The following is a 26,398-nucleotide window of genomic DNA, read 5'->3' on the forward strand; positions in this document are numbered from 1 at the left end:
AGGGAAGAGAAGTCGAGGCGGAACGGGTAACATGCACCAAGGCCTAGGACAGGAACGAACTCAGCACATTCAAGAAGCAGGGAAAGGCCAGTGTGGCAGAGACGACGACCAAGGGAGAAAGCGGGGAAGCTGTGCTCAGAGAGGTGGGCCCCAGTTTATTTATCTGTTGAGTGGTTACCTAGACTGGATCACTATTTTCCAATGGAATAATCCTGTGGGCCAGGAGGAAGGAGGAAGGGCATCAAGGTGCTGGGTGGATGCAACACCCTACACCTCCACTTCAGGGCACAGACTGGACTTGGCCATGCAATTTCCTATGAGGAGACATTTCTGCAGCTAGAATAAGAAAAGCGTTGGGGCAAGTGGGAGGTCTCTGAAAGCCCACTGCTAGCCCTCCATGAGAAGGAGGAAGTGCATCCAGGACATGCCCCTGGGGCGGAAGCAGCACGCAGAGTGGGTTTAAGTTTAAACAGTTGTTTATGGTTTTCATACTGAAGAGGTGTGGGCTATTCACGAGCAAGCTTCAAAGCCAGGATTGGTGGGAGGCAAAGTGAGGCATGAGCTAGGAGGGCGGGCCACACAGGTGCCCTTGACTTAAAAGGCCACGAAGCAAGGGAGTCTCCACCCCCTGCCCTGCTCTCTGGGGCTCCAGGCTGTCTGCTTCCACACAGGGAGAGATTTCAGTTGCTCGGACCTAAATCCTTTCTGCTCATTTCTGCAGCTGGTACCAAAGAGCATTCCCATTTGGAGCTGGAAGGTGAAACTTTATCTACGGGTGCAATGCCTTGCCCATTGAGATCGGATGAATTGGTTTTCTTTGTGAATGGGTGGAAGGTAAGGGTTGGGTATCACTCCCATAGTTTGCAGAGACAACAGGAAACTTCTAATGTGAGGAGAGCACTTGTGGCCTGTTTGGGTTGAGACCGCTCCAATCAGGAACAAGAAGCCATAGGCTGGGAACCAGGCTAATGTGGCCCGTTATCCAGTCCGCCCAGGCTCGGCCTCTGGGAATGTGGGGAGGCGGTAAAGTATTGGGGGTAATGGCACGTGCCTCGGTGTCAGACAGACTTGGTTCCAAGCCGGCTCTGCCTTTTACTGGACAAGTTTCTACAAGTTACTTCACCTCCCTGAGCCTCAGGGTGCCCGTCGTTACGGCTATTGTAAAGATTAAGAGAGAGACGCTTCTTTCATTGATTAGGAACCTCTTAAATTCTTATACGAGGCCCTTAGCACTGGGCCTGATATACCGGAGGCCCTCTATCCTAGCAACGTATACCGATTCTCAAACTCAGGAGGATAAGAAATGGAGCGCTCTTTATTTTTCTATTTTTTGAACTTAATTTTTCTGTTGAGTCTCCATTATACAGAATTAGTTGACGTGTAATTGCAGTCAATTTCCAGGCCCCCCCTTTCCCTGAGTTGCAGTTGAATTGCAGGAGGAAACTCTACAACACTTTTCCCTGGCAGCCACCCCTCCAGGCCTCACCATCAGTCCACACAGGCCACTAGTTAACCCTCAGTGTCTTCTGCCGGGCCTGTTCCTCTCATGCATCTCTCAAGGGACCATTCTGTGCTCCAAGGCATGCAGCTTCTCTGGGGTCTTGCCACCTCTCCTCCAGGGCCCCTCAGCCTTCCCATCCCATGAGCTTAGCTGGAATTTGGTCAGGTACCTCCACCCCTGCCCCATGTGGGGGCTTGGCCCAAGGAAGGAGATAGAGCAGAGCCTCTACCTTCTCATCACTTTCGTTTTAACTCTCTCTCCGGTATCCAGTCTCCACTGCCAGCAGACACCAAACATTCTTCCAAAACTCTCACTTACAAGCTGAGTCCTTACTCGCTTGTTCCACTGGCTAGGGCTTTGGAGGCTCCTTCCTCTATTTTCTGTCCCGCATCCCTTCTGAGTCATGAGCCCAGAATGAAGTGGCTGCAGCCCGGACAGGGAATAAGTCAAGGGTTAGAGGAAACACAGGTTGTGTGGTAGGGGTGGAATCACCTAGATTATAAAAATATTATCCAACCACATTCTCATTAAGTGCTTTCAAAAGACCTGGGGGACTTCCCTGGTGGCGCAGTGGTTAAGACTGCACGCTTCCAATGCTGGGGGACCGGGTTCAATTCCTGGTCAAGCAAATAGATCCTACATGCATGCCGCAACTGAGGAGCCTGCATGCCACCACTAAGACCCTGGGCAACCAAATAAATAAATAAATAAATAAATAAATAAATAAATAAATATTCAAAAGACCTGGGATGAAAGTAAGGGCAGGCAGATGAGGGCTGCTTCTTTCATTGATAGCAGCCCCTAAAGATCCAGAAAGCTCTTGAATTGTAATATCTCAACTTGGAAGCATCTTCCTGTACTATTTTATTCTTTGAGGTCTACACAAGTTCATGTTTTTCTTCTGGGGAGGAAGAAGAACCAAACATGAATGGCCCACTGTAACTTCCTTTCCTCTGTTGCAACAAAATGGCTGGAGGTGTTTACAGGACACCCAAAGAAAAAGTGAAAGGAAATAAGCAAATGGGAAAGAAGCAGCAAAGAAGCTCCCTCCATGGCTTTAGAGTGCCAAAGCCTGCAGTTTTCAAGGTGAGGGAGGGAGGAATTCTAGTGTTCTCCCAGAGCCTCCCTGGGTCCTGAGCTGGGGCCACAGGCTCACCATTGGCCACGCTGCTAGTAGCACATTCAGGGACCACTCCAGGATGGTAGCAACTCCCTCACTTCCCCTTTCTGCCACCAAGTCTTAGGATCCCGGATGTTATCAAACATACTCCCCACAGGAGGTGTCTCAGAGGTGCCAGAATAGAAACCCTTACTATTCAGCCTTCTTCCCTCAAGGACCCTTCACACTTACATACACAGACACACACACACACACACACACACACACACACAGCATCCAAGTCCTTCCCCAATTTGAAGTGGTTCAAGAGTACAGAATACTGGGTTGAAAGACTCCACAAAATTAGATAGTAGAGCAAACGTGAAGAATTTAAGTGCCAGGGGCATTTTTTGTTTTATAGCTCTATTTTTTTTTATAGCTCTCTATCTTATAGCTCTCTCTAAACTGTGTTAGTTTCTATTGTACAACAAGTGAATCAGCCATACACATACATATATCCCCATATCCCCTCTCTTCTGAGCCTCCCTCCCACCCTCCCTATCCCACCCCTCTAGGTCGTCACAAAGCACCGAGCTGATTTCCCTGTGCTATGCTGCTGCTTCCCACTAGCTAACCAAAGCAATCTACAGATTCACTGCAATCCCTATCAAACCACCAATGGCATTCTTCACAGAACTAGAACAAAAAATTTTACAATTCGTATAGAAACAAAAAGACCCCGAATAGCCAAAGCAATCTTGAGAAAGAAAAATGGAGCTGAAGGAATCGGGCTCCCTGACTTCAAACTATACTACAAAGCTATAGTAATCAAGACAGTATGGTACTGGCACAAAAACAGAAATATAGATCAATGGTACAGGATAGAAAGCCCAGAGATAAACCCATGCACCTATGGTCACCTAATTTATGACAAAGGAGGCAAGAACATACAATGCAGAAAAGAAAGCCTCTTCAATAAGTGGTGCTGGGAAAACTGGACAGCTACATGTAAAAGAACGAAATTAGAACACTCCCTAACACCATATACAAAAATAAACTCCAAATGGACTAAAGATCTAAATGTAAGACCAGACACTATAAAACTCTTAGAGGAAAACACAGGGGCATCTTTACTCAGTGGTGGTTCCCAACTCTAATCACATATAAGAGCACTGTTGCCACAGATGCTTGGTGCATCTTTTACTCCACAGATGTGTGTAAAAGTTGTTTGCCTGTAGAGCACAAAAAGAGAGGCAGATGAAATCAGGCCTAATATGCCCCAGTCCATAAACCAAGCAGGCCATGACAGGCATTCCTCGGGGTCACCCATTCCATTCCCTTAATATTCTCTTTTCTGTTTCCAGTGCAGGTGATCGAGAGGAATGTGGACCCAAAAGTCACCCTGCTGACCTTCTTACAAAAGAACTGGACCCTTTTGATCCAAGTCTTGGCCGTGTCTGTGTTTGCCTTAAAACATAGGCCAGGGGCTTCCCTGGTGGCGCAGTGGTTGAGAGTCCGCCTGTCGATGCAGGGGACATGGGTTCGTGCCCCGGTCCGGGAAGATCCCACATGCCGCGGAGCGGCTGGGCCCGTGAGCCATGGCCGCTGAGCCTGCGCGTCTGGAGCCTGTGCTCTGCAATGGGAGAGGCCACAACAGTGAGAGGCCTGTGTACCGAAAAAAAAAAAAAAACACATAGGCCAGCTACAATTATGAGAACTAATCAAACCTCTCCTTCCCCACACAGCCAGGTCCCGTGGTCCTTGCTCTCTATTTGCTTTTGGCAATGGTTCTAAGGATACTAAGTTAATTGAGCTATTTGGAGAGGATAAAGTTTCCCCAGAGTTTCTTATATCTTGATTTAATAGCCATGAAATAGAAGCTAAGTTCTTTCTTTCAGCACTAATTATTCCTTTAAGTGCCTTCCAGATCCCCAAGACAGTGGTTATGTAATAGAGGTTTGTGTTGCATGTACCCTTCCCTGGAAGAAAACCAAATTCTCCAGATTCAGGAAGAGCACGTGTCATAGGAGAAGATTACCTTTCTCTACATCTGTTTTCTGACAACAGGTTTTCCCCACCATTCTATATTCTGAAATTTAGATCTTCATAATGGCAAACATATTTTAATTGGTAAATCTAATGGATCTCTCAGAGAAGCCCAAAAAAAAAAAAAAAGACAGAAATTACAAGTTTTGTTTAAAAGCCCACATGGTTTTTAATTCGTTGTCAACGTTTTAAAATTAGGAAATCTCATTTTTAAAAAATAAATAAATAGGAATTTCTCATGAAAAATGGGAAGACAGTCCTTCCTGCCTGGCAGCAGTCTTGCTTAGAGCTGAGTGGAGCCTGTCATCCTCCATCTAAAATGGGGCACAAGCTCTCCAGTCACACCCAGCCCACTCCACTCATTCACACACCTCTCTGATAAGCATTTATGGTTATGATTTAATTTAGATGAGCAAGCCATACGGCTTAAAAAAAAAAAAAAGCCAAAGATTCCAAAGTCTTCTTAGCCAGTCTAGTTAATTACATCCAATCCATAAACTGTGTGGAAATGGGCCACAATCAGGGAGAAGGATGCCTAAAGAGAGGAGCAGAGGCTGAGCCTTGGGATTGGACCTGGACCAATCAGGAGCAGAGGGACACTCCGGGTGGGATATGAAAATAAGGACGGGAGTTTTCTCCAAAGGGTCACTGACTTGGTTTCAAATGCAGTACAAATTACTGGGCAAAACTAGCAATACATTAAACTGCTAAAAATAAGTGTTTCTCTTCCAATTACATGATTGGAACCCAGAAGAATACCTATAATGAAATAGGATTTTTCCAAGGGCTTTTACTTCTGTTATCCTACAAGATGCTTATGCTAAGCCTGTGAGGATAAAGTAGGTATTGCCTTTCCCTCTTTGCAAGTGAGGACACAGGCAGGGAGAGGTTCCTATGTCCAGTGTCACAAAGCTAGGAAGATACAGAGTGGCCTTGACTGAGGCCTACAGGCAGGCGAATGCCTTCTCAGATCTGCACCTCACCCCACAAAGGAGACTTTCCTTGCTAGTGACACCCTAGGAAGGCAGCTCTGATAGAGGCGACGTGTCCGCCTGGGAGTCTTTCCTTGACCACCCTTCCCAGTGCACCTGACAGGAACCAAGTACGCCTGCAGAAGAGGAGGCTGTGGCGCCTGCACCGTGATGGTGTCTAAGCGAGACCCCACGTCCCAGTAGATAAGGTATCTGCCCAGATGCCCAGAGACCAGGCTTGCACTCTCATCTCACAGCTTACGAAGATCTCAAAGACCTTCCAGCCTTGTGATTCTAACTCTCTCTAGGTCTTAGACCCCTCTGAGAAGCTGATAAAATCTATGAGCTTTTACAAAAACTAATAACGTTTTGCACACAGTTTCCGGGAGATCGTGGACCTCCCAAGGCCCATCAATGCATCCCAGGTTAAGAATCCCCAATTAAGGGACCTCCCTGTTGGTCCAGAGGTTAAGACTCTGTGCTTCCACTGCAAGGGGCATGGGTTTGATCCCTGGGGAACAAAGGGAAGGGAAGATCCTGCATACTGCAGATACCACATACCACAGATCCCGCATGGGCACAGTGCGGCCAAAACAAAAAAAAAGGAAGGAAGGAAGGAAGGAAGGAAGAAAGAAAGAAAGAAAGAAAGAGGGCCTTCCCTGGTGGCACAGTGGTTAAGAATCCGCCTGCCAATGCAGGGGACACGGGTTCAAGCCCTGGTCCGGGAGGATCCCACATGCCATGGAGCAACTAAGCCCGTGCGCCACAACTACTGAGCTTGCACTCTAGAGCCCGTGAGCCACAACTACTGAGCCCATGTGCCACAACTACTGAAGCCCACGTGCCTAGAGCCCGTGCTCCGCAACAAGAGAAGCCATCTTAACGAGAGGCCTGCCCACGGCAACGAAGAGCAGCCCCCGCTTGCTGCAACGAAAAAGAAAGCCCGCGTGCAGCAACGAAGACCAATGCAGCCAAAAATAAATAAATAAATTTATTTTTAAAAAAAAGAAAGAAAGAAACCGCAATTTAGGCCAAGCATTCATTTTACAGATGAGGAAACTGATGTCAGAAGGATGAAGTGACTTGTTCAAGGTCATGCAACTTGTATGTAGAACAACAACTTGAGCCACGTTTTCTGGCTCTGACACTAATGCTCTTTCTACTGTTGGGCTGGATCTGGGCCATGATTCCAGCCTTTCATTAAGGGCCAGATTCCAGGACTTGGGCTGCTCCCAAATCCACTAGCCCAAGAAATCAAGAAATGGCCTCAGGACACAGGCCTTCCAACTCTACTGAATGACCTTATACAGAGAGTTTAAAACGAACAAGCAAAAAAATTATCAAATACAGTTAAAAGACAAAGGTGCGCCTTTTACCTGTTATGGGATCAATGTCCTAATGTTTACTAGTTGACATCCAACTATATTCCTGATGACACAAGTCCATTCCTACTGAGACCAGACCCAGGTGGGTCTGTTCTAGGCTTGGAAAATGTTTCTGAGGTTCAGAATGCCCGCATTCCCCCTAAGGATCCCAATTCTTATAGATAATACAGAGTCGGCAGAAAGGACTCTAAATTCTTCCTCCCAGGCACTCCTCCAGGTCTCCATCCTCTCGGCTGAGTGACAGGGAGAGGGGGTGGTTTCTGCTGCCCTTCTTGGTTCCCACATTCCCCACAGGGCAGAGCTGTGTTTCTCCTTTGGATTTTCCTTGTGCCTCTCATATAAGATACTTCTCTGTCACTGCGTGCCTGGTGCCCATCTGCTCTCTGTGTGGGGCTGCTGTCACCACTGTGAAAGGTGTTGGAAGCATCAAAATGAGGCTTCACCCCATGCAGGTAAAAGCACATCCTAAATGTCTCATTTCTTAACTCTGTCTTTGTAATCAACGCTGTGTTGACTGTGCCTCCTGGGGCTTCTAGGTTGTGGTCCAGTAAGTAGAAGCTTTGGATGCATATTGATCAAGATAATAATATCTGTTAAGTGATTTAAAAGAAAGCTAGAAATCCATCTACATTTCAGTAGCTGATTATCTTTCTTCTTACTTTTTCTGCTTGAATGATAACAGCATGATCAAAACATTGATTAATGCCAATTAGACTGTGAGGCAGAATAAATATTGCACAAAGAGCATTGTGCATTGAATAAAACACCTCTGAGGATAACAGGGTAAAATTCAGGATTGTTCCCTCTGGCGTGGAGTTTTAAGAGTACTGTGACATGCACTGGTATAAACACACCAGTTCCTCTGTCATTGTCACAGAGGTTTGGAGAGTCCAGACCCATTAACACTGCGAGTCCTTCCAGGAAGAAGGAATCTGGATTTAACCACGTAAGAGTCAATTCCAGGAAGGTCAACAAAGGCAAAAGACCCAGCAGAGTTTACTAGAGTCTCTGAGAAGGTCAGAGAGGATGTTCACCCCAAGGCCAATAAGCCCAAATCCTAGAATTATACTACATTCTGAATCCAGAGCAAGGCTTTAATGTGCCCAAGAATCAATCAGCTGGGAGCTTGTTAAAAATGCAGAGGGGCTTCCCTGGTGGCGCAGTGGTTAGGAGTCCGCCTGCCGATGCAGTGGACACGGGTTCGTGCCCTCGTCCGGGAAGATCCCACGTGCCGTGGTGCGGCTGGGCCCGTGAGCCATGGCCGCTGAGCCTGCGCGTCCGGAGCCTGTGCTCCGCAACAGGAGAGGCCACAACAGTGAGAGGCCCGCGTACCGCAAATAAAAATGCAGATTATGAGTCAAAAAGTTTGGAGCAGAGGTCTGAGGTTCTGCATTTCCTAAAAGACCGCAGGTGGAACCAACACCACTGGTCCACGGACTGCACTTTAAATTGCAAGGATCTAGAACACAGACCAAAATCGTGGACCTTTGAAAGCAGAGCTCCTTTTGAGCCACACCAGAAGAATTTAAAGAACAAAGTAACATGAGGTCCATAGTGGAGAGTCTCCAAGTTAATCAGAAAGAGGTGACCCCATGCTCAGAACCAGGCTGGGAAAGAAATAGGGGTGCTCAAGGAAAGTGTTTTTGAAATTACACACGCTTTCCTTATAATTACTGATTTCTGGAGAATTCTTCTCTCTCTGGGAATGGAGGTTGCGTGCTAATTCCCAGTTAGAAGGATCTGGGCATTCGAGCTTGAGAAGTAATTGTAATGCTAGAACACGGCTTCCAGGTCACCTCCTCCAGAAGGAAAGGGGATGACGGCCCACTCTGCCCAAGGGGAGGGTGCACTGCTCAGGGAGAGGGTTCCACCATGACAAGAGAGACACAGGATGTGGACCCTGGCAGGAGGCGGTGGCAGCAGGAAGGCAGGGCCTGTGACCATGCCTGTGTCCTTCCAGGAGAGGACTGCCGAGAGCCATGGCACCCGGTGCAGGATCTGCAGCCCAGGGATGGTGACGTCCATGTACATGCTGCCCAGGAGCCACCCGCAGCCTTCAGAGGAGCAGCTGCCGGCAGCCCTGGGGGGTAGGTCTGACTTGAACAAGCCCACTGCCCGCCAAAGCCAGGTGGGGTCATGCGTCAGCCTGCTCCTCCCCACCTACAATGCCACCCCAGCCCCGTTCAGGGACCCCTCGGTTGTTTCTGAAGTAGCTGCTTTCACCCCTGAGCAGAGAAGAACGTCAAGGTGTATCTGCTCATCAGAGCAGTTGCTGCACAGAACTAAAGAGCACGCGTGGCCCACGCCCGCATCTTGACACCCTACTTTTCTACCCAGTGACTTATGTGGTTGCCTTCATTCGGGCTGTCTTAACAGAGCACCTCAAACTGGGGGTGTTAAAACAGCAGGAATTCCTTCTGTCGCAGTTCTGGAGATGAAGAGTCTGAAATCTAGGCTCTAGAAGAGGACTCTTCCTTGCCTCTTCCTAGCTTCTGGTGGTGGACAGCAGTCCTGCCATTCCTTGACTTAGAGATTCATCACTCCCGTCTCTGCCTCCATCTTCTCACGGCCTTCTCCCCTGTGTGTCTGTGTCCAAATTTCCCTCTTCTTACAATCCAGTCACTGGATTAAGGCCTACCCTAATCCAGTAGGGCCTCATCTTAACTTGATTACATCTGCATCACTGCAGATTTCCAAATAAGGTCACATTCACAGGTTCCAGAGGTTAGAACGTCAACGTATCTTCTGTGGGGGGGGGGCGGGGGAGACACTATTCAACCCATAACACAGCCCTTCATGTATCGAGGGGATCCTTTAAAATTTGCAATGGGTTTAAGTTACTAAAGAGTTCATGGGAATTCCTTGGCGGTCCAGTGGTTAGGACTCTGCATTCATTGCTGAGGGTCTGGGTTCAATCCCTGGTTGGGCAACTAAGATCCCACAAGCGGCGCAGCACAGCCAAATAAATAAAGAGGAGTTCATAAACATATCCCTTTTGCAGGATCAATAAAGCTCACGTTCAGCTGTCAACAATCCCTAAACCAGACATCTGTTACACAATAGATATACAAATCCCTAGACTGAGGCCTGAAGGGTGAGCACCACACACTCTCCTCATCTGCCAGTTGCCGGTGGACTTCCTTTACTCTCTCTGCTCCATTGCAGAAAATCAGATCAAATCACCTAAAACCCTGCCTTCCTTAGGTCCTTCCACTATTTGAGGTCCTTCAGCAGCTCCTTACCCCTCGTGTGGCCACGCCTACCCTCCTTCACCCGGCATTCAGAGAAGTCCAACAGCTGGCCTCCCAAACTCATTCTTCCTCCTCAGCTACATGAGTCCCTGCTGGCCAGTCTCCTCTCAACCCTCAGTCCTCCGCATGTCTCCACTTCTGCACCTCTGCTTGTGCTGCGCTGTGAACCCCGAATGCCCCTTCCTTGCTCTCCACCAATCCATTGCTTTCTCATCCTTCAATCCAAGCTTCTTTGTGAAGTCTCCCCCGATGAACTCGAGTCCACACTGACCCTCCTCCATCCCACCCTCTCCCATGCCTTCATCTGTGGAAACCTGAGTTTCTTACACTTTTCCACGCAGTAGAATTACCCGCAGACCTCTTAAATGCAGATTCCTCCACCGGGACCCAGACGTTCTAATTTAGGAGAATTGGAGAAAGGCCAGAGATCTGCATTTTAAACAAACAGCAGAAATTCTGATGCAGTGACCTAAAATCCACTGAGGGGCACTACTAACAACCTGTCCGGGGCATTACACTTCACTCATACGGTGCCTTAGAAACGGCCACATTTTCTTGTTTTGGGATCGCTTGCATCTTACATAGTATCTGAAATATAGTTGCTGTCAATAGATACATGTTGAATGAATAAATAATTTAATAGATGGATGCAACTGAGCTCACCAGACAGACTATCATCTTCTTTAGAACAGAGAATAAAACTGGAATTGAGGTGGTGGGAAGGATAATTATCTAAGAAGAAAAAAATCAGTGAACAGCCTAGTGGCTATTTAAATATTCTCAAAAACAAAACAAAACACCAGTGTTTGTTTCAATTTTCTAAAGAAAAATAAATTAAGAGTCAGTAAAAATAAAGAATACTGATAACTTTTCTTCTTCTCTGATTAGGTAATCTATGCCACTGCACTGGGTATTGGCCAATTCTTGCAAGTGGAGGGACCTTTTGTTTGGTGAGTAGGGGACTCTGGGGGCAACCTACAGAGCAAGAATGACAGTGACAGCTGGTCCAGGCTGGGAGCACAGGAGGTGAGTTGTTTTTTTGTTTTTTGTGGGGTTTTTTTGGTACACGGGCCTCTCACTGTTGTGGCCTCTCCCTTTGCGGAGCACAGGCTCCGGACGCGCAGGCTCAGGGGCCATGGCTCACGGGCCTAGCCGCTCCGCGGCACGTGGGATCTTCCCGGACCGGGGCACGAACCCGTGTCCCCTGCATCGTTAGGCGGACTCTCAACCACTGCGCCACCAGGGAAGCCCTAATTTTTCAGACCATCTAAATAGACCATAAGGAAGACCAATTGAGTTAGCTCCAACTAACTCAAGGGAGTTTGAGCTCTTTGTTGAGAGAAGGGTGAACGTTACACCACCTTTGATGCTCTACATCACACCACTGGGAAGCTAGGTGGTCTAGCCAGCCAGCCAGACATCTTCCGTGGCTAGTTCAGCAAGGCCTCGGGCCAGGACATGTAGGAGGGCTCAAGGAAACCCAAGGAGACAAGCAAAGACATGGAATTTGCTTTGGGGAGGCAAGGTTAGTTCCAAGAATCCAAACCAGCTGGGAAAGTGTGAGCAGATAAAGAAGCCAAAAATCTAGAGTGGAATCCAAAATTCACCCCAAGTACCAGAGTGCAGGGAGTTTCCCCCACCAAAGAGCGATACCGCACTAGGCTGCTGTGAAAATCAAATGAGAAATTGAAGGCTCATAACAAAGTCTTCCTTGGCACTTAGTAAGAACTCAACAAATAGTTACTACTGTATTGAGGATGCTGTCCACACTATGAATAGTGTTTGCCAGGGAAACCAGACAAGTACATCTGATCACCCTCTACAGAGGGCAGGAGGGATGTAGGCAGTACTGCCCTTAGACCCAAGCAAGGGGGATTCCAAACTTTGGAGAGCCCCTCGCTGGTCCTCCTCCAGCCAATCTCAGGAGGCCACGGGGCCAAAGTGACTTGTTTGCCTCGAGCCTTCACCCTTTTCTAGACTGTGCTCCAGATACATTCTTGACCCCATTCCCAGGCACAAGTCTCTTCCCCAAGTCCATCTTCCTCGGGAAGATCATAACAGCCAGCATGTGCACCCTGAGGCCAAAGACTAGCTGTTTGGGGAACGAGTAGACAGAGCTTGGACATGCAGGCTGGCTCACAAGTGTGTGAGGCCCTTCACGGTACAGAACAGAGGCAGGGTGGGGAGGGAAGGGCAGCAGGCCACAGGCCGGGGGCCTCCATTTGTATTCTTGCCTCAACTCCACAAATAGTGGATGAGGGCCTGGAAACAGACCAGCAGGTGTGTCCCACTCCCCAGAGCCAGCCAGGTCCCCAGTGAGTGTCCCATCTTCTACTGCCACATGGGGGAGCCAGCAGGTGACAAGCTGAGAAAATTAATATCTTGTAAACCCATCAAATTGCTGGTGTAAATAGGAAAACACTTGTGAAATACAAATAAAGGAAGTTAAAGGCAACCTCTCTCCCTCTGGAATATGGATGTTATCCATCTTTCCAGGCACAGACTCTGGGGATAAAAGCAAAAATATAGTCAGAGACCCACCCTGCAGCCAACTGGCCCCAGGGACCTTAATGGATGAAAGGAACCTAGCCCCGGTGGGAATACCCAAGGCTCCCATTTATTAGGCAAGAGAAGACTGGCTTCTTCTGTTATCTCTCACTCATGAGAGCGCTCAGAGTTCTGAGTGAAAGAGGAAGCGCTACTGGCTTCGCTCAGCTGGTTTTGCTTCTTGGACAGAGAAGAAGCTGTCTCTGCACAACTGCCAGCCTGAGACATTTGTGCAGAGACAGAGAACTGAAGTATCTGGAAGAAAGTATTTTACTAGAAACTTAGGAGAGACTATTTGAGGAAGAAGGTACAAGAGGTAAGCTTGGAGAAAATGGGAAATGAAAGAACCAGCAAGTGGAAACCAGCTTTAAAATTCATTGATTGTCCATTCATTCCCAGTCAGTCCCATGCAGATCGCAAATGTCGGGGAGCTCTGGTTCCAAAATGGTTTTCTTTTTTTTTTTGTCTTTCTTTTTTTTTCTCTTTTTAAGGTCCCTTTATAAATGATAATACTCAATGTTGTTGAGTCTTGTATATACTAGAGAATGGATAAATTATTATTGCTGTGAAAAGCATCTTATCAACTGATTCTACAACTAGGAATTCACCTAAGAAAAAATTCAGAGAAGTACACAAAGCTGTACATGTAATGAACAGAAATGTTCATTATGTTATTTGTAGTTATAAAATGTAAAAAAAACCCACGAAGTATACATCAATAGCAAATTTTACAACTATATTATGGAATAGCCAGAAGATGGACTATTATGCAATCAGCAAAATTATATTTTAAAGGCTTTTTAATGATAGGCAAATAAATGAACAAAAAGTCAAAGTAAAAAAAAAAAAGTCAAAGTAAAAAGTATATTGTACTATAACTATAGTACAAATATATATTACATAAAAATATTACCAGTGGGATAGAGTAATGATAGTTTATTTCTTTTATGCTTCTCCATATTCTTTATTATTGTTTTAAGCTATATAATATATACTGTGTGTGTATTATATATTCTATATATTTATCTGTATTACTGTATTTAAAAAATAAAGTAAAAAAAAAGGAAGATCTTGTGATTACCCCTATTCCAGTAGAAACCACCAAAAGTGACTTTAAAAGTTTGGAGCCTCATTTAAATTGTCAAACCCTTCAAGGCACACACCCATTTACATGTTAAAAAGTTTTTCATCTCAAGGCATTTCACTATCCTAGGAGTCAAATGGTTGTCAACAGAAAGGAACAGGAAAATGCTGCCTGGATCGGGGAGAAAATGATTCTTCCTCGCTCGACAGGAAAAGTGACGTGAGTCCCTTTGTTTGTCCTCTTCCTGAGAGTATCGCTTAATGCCGGCCAGTGCTGCAACTGTGCTTGTGAGTTTTGATGGTCATTCTCCGCTTTACTTACAAACGTCCAAAGTGCAGGCACGAATAATGCACTTTTCGTTTGGGATCTGGGTAAAGTGGTGATTCAAAGCCCACGCTCTGATTGCCCCTTCACTCTCTGGAAGGCTGAAACAATAAATCATAAACCCACTCAGACAAGAGAAAAAAGACCTACCCCAGCTACGATGAGTCCCATCCTTGCCTGGCCCTCCTCATGTAGAGCTGGCCTCTATCACCATCTCCTCCTTTGCAGAGAGAGGACACTGCAATGTCAGGAAGGCTGAGGAGCCTGTCCAAAGATACATGGCGAGTTCATGGCTCCCACAGCTGGGAAGTCCAGCCAGAAACACACCAGTCTCTGGCTTTGCTCTCTGAGAGACACTAGTTTCAAAAAAAAGACCCACGGCCAAGCTCTTAAAGGAATTACTTAGAAAGAATTCCTAGTTCGACTATAGGAAAAATAGAGTCTGCTCCCTGTAGACACGGAAAACTAAGAGAACACAGTTGACAAAACTTAGACAAAACTGAGCCCGTCATTCCCTGCTGTATGTGTTTCTATCCTTAACACCCTAGAAATTCAATCTGGGCAATGATTGCACTCTGGGGTCCACCTGGATCACTTTAACTAAATGCAAAAGAACACACTTAAACTGGACTGTGCCCCAATATTCCTTATAAAGAGAAACACAATTTTAAGGTGGATCTTATGATCACTGAGCCACATGTCCTTTCCCTATACGAAAAGACACACAGGAAGCCACGTTATAAGGCGAAGGTTGCTTGGTGACCACGGATGCAGAGCAGTTGGATAATCTTAAGGGTAACATCATAGAAGACGCCCCTCCATCCATCAGGTAGACCTGCTGGATGGCAGGTGTCTGCCCCATGACACTCCCTTCTCTTGAAGCTATGTTAATATCTTCCATGGGGCAACTATAAAGTCTTGGCCTGGTCCCTGTTTAGGGGAACTTTAATCCCTCAGCTCTGATTCATTTTGTTTGTTTTACATTTTAATTCTCAGACACTATCAGGTACTGCCTATACTTCTAATTCCAACTTACACAAAAACTGATCTTCAGATGTTGGCCGGTTATGCTTCAGTCTGGGATCCTAACCTACACAAGGAACAACCACAAGTTGTCCTTCTGCAACCTAGGAAGACCTTAGAGAGACAGGAAAAAAGGCAAAGGAGTATTGGACAAATGTCAGGTCATTTCACTTACTTGTCACAATTACCCTTCAAAATAGACATTATTTCTATTTAATCTTCAGAGAGGTTACCTTTCCATTGAGAGGGTCAGAGAGCCAAGTCATGGCAGAACTGAGAAGGAACCCACACCTGTCTGTCTCCCTATCCCCCATGCTCTTCCCCACTACACAGCCCTCTAGCCCTGCATCCCACAGTTCCCTCCCAATTTGTCTTTCTCTTTAGGAAGGTTTCCTGGGAATAAGTGTTTCCAAAAACTGAAATATGTTTGATTCAGACAAGATTCCAGTTTGGGTAACTTTTCACTGTGCTTTAGTTTCCTAATAGGTAAAGTGGAGTTGATAATTTACTTTCTTTGTACAATTGTTGTGAGGATTAAGTAAATTATTAATACGTGTAAAAGTACTTGGAACATAAGCACCCCATAAATGTTAACTATTGTTATTAAAGCAAGTGGTGTGTGTGTGTGTGTGTGTGTGTGTGTGTGTGTGTGTGTGTGTTTACACATGGGTCTGTATGTTTAGAGTCTTTTTTTTACTTAAACTATAGGACTTCTCAGAGTTTTGAATCCTGACTTGACAGGGGAGGGGATAGAGGTTGGGGCACAGTGGAGAGCGTTTCCCAAACTTATATGACCTGTGATTGTCTTTCATAGGCTGTCTTGGTGTTTCGCAGGGTACTGTTTGAACTATTTAATAGAATACTCTTTTCTTTAACATCACATTAGTGTCAAATCAGTATTTCTCTTACAAAAAGATTCTTATTTAAAACTATTTGGTTTGAACTATTTTCCCATACAAGGAGAATCAGATAGTTATTACTATGTTCATTTTGCCTAATTAATGTAAAGAATTACAATGCTGTTTCCATTTGAGCAGGGCTGACAGAACAATCTTCTTCTGCCCTTTATAGAGGTTTGCATGGAGCTATTTGCAAAAGAGGAGTTCCAGCCCTTAGACCTTACCCAGGAACTCATATTTCCCCCAGAACTCTTGGTAAGATGAGTTGGGTGTTTTATGTGCTCGTTTCAATGCCACTGGTTATAAGCTCAGTTTTCTAAAACCACACTTCCCCTCCTGTGAAATTATCAAATTGTGGAAATGCTTGATCGAATCAGTATGCCTGTCCCTGTCCAGCTCACCAAGCCCTGGCTGTTGCCCTGCACACTTTCCCTGAAGCCTCAGCTGAGGTTATCTTTTAAAGCGATTTTGTCATTACTCCCATCATTGTCATCTGCAGTGTGTCCCTACTGACTGTCCCAAGCAATCCAGTTTTTCTCAGCTTCTAACTTGGCCTTTCCAGCCTTTTCCAGATATTGACCTCAAGGGGCACTTCCAGGGCCTCCCGATACCTCAGCCTTCCCTCTGTCAGCATCTCTATCTTTCCCCTCTAACATCCAGTGGTCCCATTCCATAAAATGCCTATTTCTGAAATATTCTGATGTGTTTATTCATGCATTCAACAAATATTCATCATTCAGCAATGTGCCAGGCACTGTTTGGGGAACTGAATATACAACAGGGAACAAAACTCACACAGACCTGACCCCAAGGAGTTTGTAACCTGGTGGCAGAGACAGACAATGAGCAAGATACTAGATAAGTTATATAGTGTGTTAGCAAGTGAGAAGGAGAACAAAATAAAACAGAGAAAGGGGATAGGATGATGTAGGGGGTTGCAACTTTAAATATCCGGCCAGAGAAAACTTCTCTGAGAAGATAACATTTGAAGAAAGTCCTGAAAGATGGGAGGGAACTGGCCATGAAGATACATGGGGGAAGAGCAGTCCAGGCAGTGGGGCAGCAAGTGCAAAGGTGCCAAGGAGGGGAGAACTCCTGGCCTGATCAAGGGACGGAGCAGGGGCCAGCCTGGCTGGAGCGCAGTGAACCAGAGAGATCAGAAAGCTGCAGGCAGGGAGGTGGGCAGACCATGCTGAACTTAGACTACTTGGCTTTTACTCTGCCTGAGATGTGAAGCTATCAGAGAGGTTGGACAGAAGAGGGGTACGCTCCTATTAACCTAGTAATGGGATCCGGGGTCGTTTTGGCTGCTGGGATGGGAATAGCCTGCGGAGGGGGCAAGGGAAGGAGCAGTGAGTGAGCCCATTAGGGCACTAATGTCATGCTGAGGATGGTGGTGCTGGACCAGGCGGCCAGCATGCAGGTGGTGAGGAGGGAGTGGATTCTGGATACATTTTGGAAGAAGAGCCAACAAGATTTCCTGATGGGGCTTCCCTGGTGGCGCAGTGGTTGAGAGTCCGCCTGCCGATTCAGGGGACACGGGTTCGTGCCCCGGTCCGGGAAGATCCCACATGCCGCGGAGCGGCTGGGCCCGTGAGCCATGGCCGCTGAGCCTGCGCGCCCAGAGCCTGTGCTCCGCAACGGGAGAGGCCACAACAGTGAGAGGCCCGCGTAACGCGCAAAAAAAAAAAAAAAAAAAAAAGATTCCCTGATGAATGTGATGTAGGGGAGGGGTCCCCAACCCACCCGGCCGCGGACAGATACCGGCTGCAGCCTGTTAGGCACAGGGCAGCACAGCAGGAGTAAGCGTCGGGCAAGCAAGCTTCATCGGCCGCTCCCCATTGCTCCCATCGCTCGCGTTACTGCCTGAACCATCCCCCCACCACCACGTCCGTGGAAAAGCTGTCTTCCACGAAACCAGTCCCTGGTGCCAGATAGGCTGGGGACCGCTGCTGTAGAGTGTGGGAGAGACAGCGCATTCACTGCTGACTCCCGGGCTTTGGGTAGCTGGAAAGGGGAGTGGCCATTTATGGAGAAGGGGAAGACCTCCGGAGGAGCAGGGCCTTTTGCCTTTGGGGGGTCCTTTTCCGGGGCTTGGAGGGCGATGGGATATGAGGAGCTCAGTTTTGGACACGTTAAATTTGAGATGCCTATTACACATCTAAGGAGAGACACTGAGTACTCGTTCAGGATTTCAGAGGAAAAGCTGAAGATTCTAATTTAGGAGTATTAGTATAATTATGATTTTTAAGGCCATGATACTAAATTATGTTGAATTAATCTATACTGAAGGGTCAGTGACAGATGCCAGCTCATATTGTCGGTTTCCTCCAAAGAACTACACATTATCAACGCTTAAGCTAAAGGAGTAAATATCTAACTGTGGAAAATTCAGGCCTTAGCCAATGGGTGTAGTGAGTGTCTTTTTGGTCAAGGGGACCCCAGAACTTCTGAAATCTCTCTAGAGGAACATACCTCCACCTAGGATCTATCATAACCCAGGAATACAGGTGTGCACAGGTGCACACACCTTGTTATTTGCACGTAGAGAATGGCAAAGAACCCAGAAAAACGAACCCTGGCCTTTCATGGAAAGAGCGTCACCTGGATCTCCCCTGGGACCCTCAAGGACCTCCTGGAGCTGAAAGCAAAACACCTGGAAGGCCCTCTCATCCTGGGCAACACCTCGCTGGGAGAGTGATTGCAACGATTCTCAGTCCACCATTTGTGCCGAGGTGGATTTCCTGTCCCCCACTGTGCTCACAGTCTACAAAAACTACTTTTTAAGGATAAAAACCTCATTTTTTAAATAAAAATGCTATAATACTGTATCATAAAATATACTACTATATTGTATATGATATAATTATTTATATAACATAGTATTTTAATATCTACTATATATTTTTATAAATACTAGCATATATGTGCTATATAGACTCATATATAAATTATATATACAATATTAAAGTATAATACAAATATCATATTATTATATAAAATGGTCTCCAAAATTGGAGGTACATATACCCTGGGAGTATGCAGTGTAACCTCTTGAGGTGTGGGGAAAAAAGTATTAGAGGACAGTTTATCATTTAATTTACTTTGTCCTTTTTAACTTTGTTTTTGTTAAATAAAATAGAATTTTATAAAATATGTATGGATATATTAACAATGCACACCCAGTTATCACCACACCCAGTTTAAGAACCAGAGCTTTACAAGAACTTTGAATGCCCCATGGGCCCTCCCAAACCACAGGCCCCCCCCTCGCCTTCTTCTCAGAGGCACTCATTAGCCTGAATACGATGTTGGTCAGTCTCTTCCTCATTTTTACAATTTTACCCCATATATTTGAGTAACTAAGCACCATGTCCCTTAGCTTTGCATATTTTTGAACTTCACATAAATAGACTGACACGGTATTATTCTTCTGCAGTTTGCTTTGTGCGTTCAACATTCTCGAGCTGAGATTCACCCACACTGTTGCGTGTAACTGTGCTGCTGGATTCCATCGTGTGTCCAGGGCACAATTTGCTCATCCATTCTATTGCTCAAGGATGTGGAGTGTTCTCCAAGTTTTTGCTATTACAGATATCTTTATATGTGTCTCCTGGTGCCCACATGCAAGGGTTTTCTAAGAACCTCTCAGCCATTTTATTTCCTATTTTTATATACATGTAGAGAGTATAAATAAATACATATACCAGGAGAGCCTGTGCTATAAAATTACTTGGCAGGGTGTATGGCCACTGCTTTCACATCTATACACATTTTTTTTTTTAAAGCATTGACTAATTTAATCCTCACATCCACGGTGGCACTGGTACTTTTTGTTTTTAATTAAATAATTTATTTTTGCTGTGTTGGGTCTTCGTTTCTGTGCGAGCGCTTTCTCTAGTTGTGGCAAGCGGGGGCCACTCTTTATCGCGGTGCACGGGCCTCTCACTATCGCAGCCTCTCTTGTTGCGGACCACAGGCTCCAGACGCGCAAGCTCAGTAGTTGTGGCTCACAGGCCCAGTCGCTCCGCGGCATGTGGGATCCCCCTAGACCAGGGCTCGAACCCGTGTCCCCTGCCTCGGCAGGCGGACTCTCAACTATTGCGCCACTAGAGAAGCCCAACATCTATACACTTATTGCCAGTTTTTAAAATTAGCATCTGAATATTTTTATGAGAAACTCAATGCCAAAAAATTGCATTTTCTCTTTCCTAACTCTCTCTAGAATATATAATGCATTTACTTTCAGGACCTGCGTTGAAATCTCAAGGACATTTTCACCCAGTTCTCCTCTCTCCTGCTAGGATTTCTGAGCTGATTATGGTGTCTAAAACAAGTGATGGTGAGTTCCAGGTGTTCTTCGTAAAATATCAATGAACCGATTCCTGCACTAAACTTAAAACTTGCTATATAGTTTAGAACCTCCTCATACTTTTATCTTGTCTGGCCTGTTTGCAATTCTTCATCATTTTTCTGATGTGATATGACATCCCCACCATGAAACTTTACTGTCAAAAGCTTTGCACAGAATATGAGGTACTTGGATAATGTCATTCAAGACCCTGCACTCAGCTGCAGGATTCTTGCCTATAAAAAGCTACAGTCAGGCTTCCCTGGTGGCGCAGTGGTTGGGGGTCCGCCTGCCGATGCAGGGGACACGGGTTCGTGCCCTGGTCTGGGAGGATCCCACATGCCGCGGAGTGGCTGGGCCTGTGGGCCATGGCCGCTGAGCCTGCACATCCGGAGCCTGTGCTCCACAACGGGAGAGGCCACAGCGGTGAGAGGCCCGCGTACCGCAAAAAAAAAAAAAAAAAAAAAAGCCACAGTCTTGCAGTGTCACTTTAATGGGAAGACAGCAAGAGAGAACTGGCACTCTCCAATGGTTGGATGGTCAATTCCAGGGAGGGAATATGTTCGCAGGAGGAAAGTAGGCGATGTAGTGTCTGGCACTCAAATGCTACTTGTCTCATGGGGACAACGGCAAAAGGCCAAGTGAGACAAAAACCTGCCCAGGCAAACACCCCCAGTCACTTACAACATCCTTAAGGGCCCCTTTTGTACAGATACTGCATCAGGCAAGCTGGCACCCACAGAGTAGGAAGGAAACATGCAAGGCTTTGCCTTCAAGATGCACTGCAAACCCTTTGGCAAAAGGAACCTTATTTTAGTCCTTCCCTCATCTCCCAGATCTCCTAGCATATATGTGCCTGTCCCAGATACATGCATATATGTACTAAATTACTGACAAATAACTTAATGCAAAAAACAAACAAACAAACGAGTGGGTCAGAAACTTGAATTTGGGAGGCAGTGGTAATAATGACTTCCTTAACTCAGGCAACAGGGAGGTTGACTGAACTGAAAGTTTTAGTCCAGACTGACTGGTAGGCCACCGTATGTTTTTGGAGGTTGGTGGTGGGCAGGGGAGGGGACCCACCTTGGCTGTATCACTGCCATCCAGGAGTCCTACCTTCCCGGCCTCAACCATCATCAGCCAGACTTTGACCGTGCTGCAGACCAGCAAGCCTGCCCTTCCCTGGCCTCATCCCACCCACTTGCTAGGAAAGGGACACTTCCTGGTTTTGCCCAGCACCACAGCTTCAGCCTTGGGACAACTCAGGTAGCACATCTGCATACCACTCAGAAGAGGAGGAGAACGTGCTTAGATTTACCTGAAATCCTGGGGTTGGAGAGAAGAGAAAGAGGGAATAGTAAAATGGGTGGCTTGGGAGTATAGTCAAGTCGCTTAAGCAGACGATCAAGACCCGAAAACCCTTCCCCTCATGTTCACCCCAGGCATCGTTTAGCCCACGGTTTTCAAACTTGTCTTCAGCACCACAACCCTGTCCTCAAACAAATCTTAGTAAATGAAAATAAGCTGCTCTGTTTCAAGGAGAGGGAAGACTTTCTCCATCCCACTGAGCCCCTATATCTACCTCCGCCAGGGCCAGGACTCAAGGAAAGTGAACTTGCCCAAGGTCCCCAAACTGGCTACTGGCGGGTCATCAAGCCACACATCTCCCACCTCCAATCCAGAACTCGTCTTTACTGCCATTCCCCGTCCCCCAGGCCCACCCCACGGCCTGTCCAGTTGGTTGTTTGGACTCTGCAGGCAAAGTAGAGCCAGATTCTAAAATCTGAGGAAACAAACAATGCACTTTCCTCGGGGGCCCCTTAAACTTTAAGTGTGAGTAATCTCTAGTGGCCTCCAGGGACCTTCCCAAGGATGCCCAAACTTTTCCTAAGGCCCAGAAGAATGAAGGACACTGGTGGGGGAGGGGTACGTGGGAGCCAGATGTACCCACCACCACCACCAGCAGCGGTCTCCCGCAGGAAATCAGTTTCTGTGACAGCTTCCGTTTGTTTAAATTTTGTGTGCTAATCCATGTCACATACACGCTTGGCTCTGTACACTTCTTTTTCCTCAAAATCTTTAGTACAGTAAACGCTCCAGAAAGTTGCTGCACCTTTAACCCATAGACCCGCAAACTCTGAGAAGCATGGAGTTAAAATCCATGTTCTGAGAATCAAACAAAGGTAAGGCTCTTTTCAACTCTGTTGAAATACAGGCTAGGTTTTGTGACCCAAGATGGAATAAAATATGAATGGAAATACAGTAAATAGAATTTCCTCGGCACAGCTGTGTCATGCCTGGCACAGAGTGAGGGGGTAATGTGAGCAATGGAAAGAGCCAGACGAAAGCCCCAAGGTGGACTGTCTGGCCTCAGCCTGAGTTTGAAATCCATTCTTCTGAGAACCCAGGCAGTAGCAACAGCTGACAGTTTACTCTCCCCTAGGGCTGAACTGCCCTATTCTGTGTCAAATAAGGGATGATCATACTGGCCTGTGTGATGCTCCTGACCTTAAAAAGATATTAATAATAATAATAATGTCTTTGTCTCTGATTTCTTCCCTACGAAGAAGGCTCTGGGTCTCTAGGGTAGGAGGAACTGTATGATAGGAAACAAGCTTGATCTTCCCAGTGCTTCTGCAGGCAAAGGGAAGGCAGGATTTTGCAGAAGTTAAAGACCAAGCTTTATTGGAACTTGTAGTGATGGGAAGCAATAGACCATCCCTGGTGGGTCTGGGATGGGATCCCGCGTTACGGAGTGCCTTGGATGAGATGCTGAAGCAGAAACAGGGTGAGGACTCTAAGTTGAGAGACACTCCAGGGCAGAGGAGAAGTTTAGTTACTTTTAGGCAAGATTTGCTTAGCATATAGATAATAAGGAGAAACTAGTGGTTTCCCTAATCAATTAGGTTAGCTATGATCATTGAAGCAGCAGGGGGTGTTGTGCGTGTATGTTGGCAGGGGTGGGGGAAGTATTGTGCCAAGTACATTGTTAATACTGATGAAGGTAAAGTTATGTGGGAGGGTGAAATATTCTCCACGATTAATCCACAAGAGAAAAATCAAAGCCCAGCCCACAGCCTGTTAAAAATCAGACTAACTGAGGTTAGAACCCAGCCTTGGAAATGATGTCAAATCAGATTCTACGTGTTAGTGATTCATTCTACAAACCCCAGAGAGATTAATTTTTAAAGTCCAGCTAAGTCACCTCCTGATGGTTTGGTGGCTTCTTCATTTTCAAAGATTGATCTGAACCCTTTACATCCCTACTACAGAGAAGCCCAAAGCCAGCGCTAAGATACTGCCAGTACTCAAGAGTATGGCTGCAATGGTTTTTAAATTCTGAATTACTTCCTTGCCAGCCAGCAAATAGCACTGCCCTGATCCCCCTAGATGGATGCTTTTCCATTGCTCCTGCCCCCAAGCTCCTCCCTGGGAACCCCCAAGATCCACACACCTAACAACAACCAACATAATACCTAGGGCAGCTCCTTGCATGAGCTGTGTTCATTCTAATTGGCCGGTGCCCCTCCTGGAACTGGTTGTTGATGATTTTGAATAGCAAGGCTACCTGTAGAGGTGCAAATCAACAGTAAAAGCACTATTGATTTCAGACAATGACCTAGGAAATTGAAAGACCTTTGATTGTTTTCATGCCATCATATTTATCCCGCTTAATCACAAAACAGCTTTGCATAGCTTCACTGTGGTCAGTCAGGAGGGGGTCACGGAAAGTTCTAGTAGAGTCTGCCACCTGCTAGTTTTTACCGTCATCCCTTCTCTCTAGCCTCTGTTTTCTTGCGTTCATTCAAAGAGTGTAGACCAACCCAGGGGTTCCCAACCCTGGCTGCCCAGGAGAACTCCCTGGGGAGACTTTGATAAAGGCTTGCACCCAGAGATTCTGATTTGATTGACGTGGGAGTGGGCCATCTGTGCTGTTTGAGTTCTGCTGATTCTCTGAGCAGCCAGTGTGGAGAGCCACCGCACTAGCTGGACACCAAGGCCCTGGAGCCATGATTACAATCCAGCTGCTCCTCCCACATCACCTGTAAAAACAATGTGCTTCAGGACTGACAACAGGTGCTGCCTGTCTTCTGGCCCAGGTCAAGGACATCTTGGCTGAGAGGGTATCTGAGTTCCGGGAGAAGACCCAGACATACCAAGCATTCCTGAAGCACCTGAAGAGCCTGGCGGGCAGGCAGATCTGGAACGTGGCCGTATGTCCTCCGGGCCAATCACGAGGCCCACTGCACCTATTTCTTAACCTCACCGAAATGTTGAAATAGGCATTGGCAGAATCAGTGTGCAAAAGGGTCTCAGCAGATTGAAACGACAGGCACAATAAGTAACTATTCAATATTTAACAAACATTATTTAATAACATATTTCAAAGAAGACTCTAAGTCAAGTTCAACAGAATAAGCCAAGTAGGAACAAGTGCTAATTTGGTGATAAGACCTTCAAAGAAGCTAATTTAGACTTAGGCGGCGTTAACAGAAGTATAATACCTAAAATAAGGAGGGTAGTCTCCTCTACCTCAGACTGTTCAGATCACAGCTGAAGAATAATGCTCAGGTCAGGGAATCACACTTCAAGGTCTGATTGTTTTTGACCTCAGAAGAAAGCAGAAGTAACTTTTCAAAGTACACACGCTCCTTCCCTTACATACCCCAAATGGTGTATTAGAAATCCTTGGGATACAGGGAATGGAGGGAGAACATGTTTCCTTTGAAAAATCTCTTCAAGTGATTCCAAAACGTTCCCATTCACTGTCAAGAACTCTGACTCAAACCCTGGAGCCTGGCAAGGAGATGGTGGCAGGAGAGTGGGGGGCTGGAAACCACATCAGAAAGAGGAATGGTGGGGGTGGGGACAATCAGAGGGACCATGAGAGCTGCCTTCAAATATTTCTAGACTCCCAAGAAGACGTGTGATGCATTTCATATGATCACAAAGGGTAGAAGTATGACCGATAGCTGAGAATCCAGGGAAGCAGATTTCCACTCAGTGGAAACAAGAACTTTAAAATTGAGCTGCTCATCGCTCTATGACATAAATCACAGCAAGATCCTTTTTGACCCACCTCCTAGAGAAATGGAAATAAAAACAAAAATAAACAAATGGGACCTAATGAAACTTCAAAGCTTTTGCACAGCAAAGGAAACCACAAACAAGACCGAAAGACAACCCTCAGAATGGGAGAAAATATTTGCAAATGAAGCAACTGACAAAGGATTCATCTCCAAAATTTACAAGCAGCTCATGCAGCTCAATACAAAAAAACAAACAACCCAATCCAAAAATGGGCAGAAGACCTAAACAGACATTTCTCCAAAGAAGATATACAGATTGCCAACAAACACATGAAAGAATGCTCAACATCATTAATCATTAGAGAAATGCAAATCAAAACTACAATGAGATATCATCTCACACCGATCAGAACGGCCATCATCAAAAAATCTACAGACAATAAATGCTGGAGGGGGTGTGGAGTAAAGGGAGCCCTCTTGCACTGTTGGTGGGAATGTAAATTGATACAGCCACTATGGAGAACAGTATGGAGGTTCCTTAAAAAACTACAAATAGAACTACCATACAGCCCAGCAATCCCACTACTGGGCATATACCCTGAGAAAACCATATTTCAAAAAGAGTCATGTACCAAAATGTTCATTGCAGCTCTATTTACAATAGCCAGGACATGGAAGCAACCTAAGTGTCCATCGACATATGAATGGATAAAGAAGATATGGCACATATATACAATGGAATATTACTCAGCCATAAAAAGAAATGAAATTGAGTTATTTGTAGTGAGGTGGATGGATCTAGAGTCTGTCATACAGAGTGAAGTAAGTCAGAAGGAGAAAGACAAATACCGTATGCTAACACATATATATGGAATCTAAGAAAA

At 46.0% G+C, this 26,398-nt stretch overlaps 1 pseudogene; it reads left to right on the forward strand.

The window, feature by feature from the left end:
* The first annotated feature begins 736 nt into the window (after positions 1-736).
* LOC117201739 (aldehyde oxidase 2-like) overlaps positions 737-26,398 on the forward strand; it is a 72,115-nt pseudogene continuing 46,453 nt past the window's right edge.

The sequence above is a fragment of the Orcinus orca genome, chromosome 7, assembly GCF_937001465.1.
Source record: "Orcinus orca chromosome 7, mOrcOrc1.1, whole genome shotgun sequence".
Taxonomy (NCBI): domain Eukaryota; kingdom Metazoa; phylum Chordata; class Mammalia; order Artiodactyla; family Delphinidae; genus Orcinus; species Orcinus orca.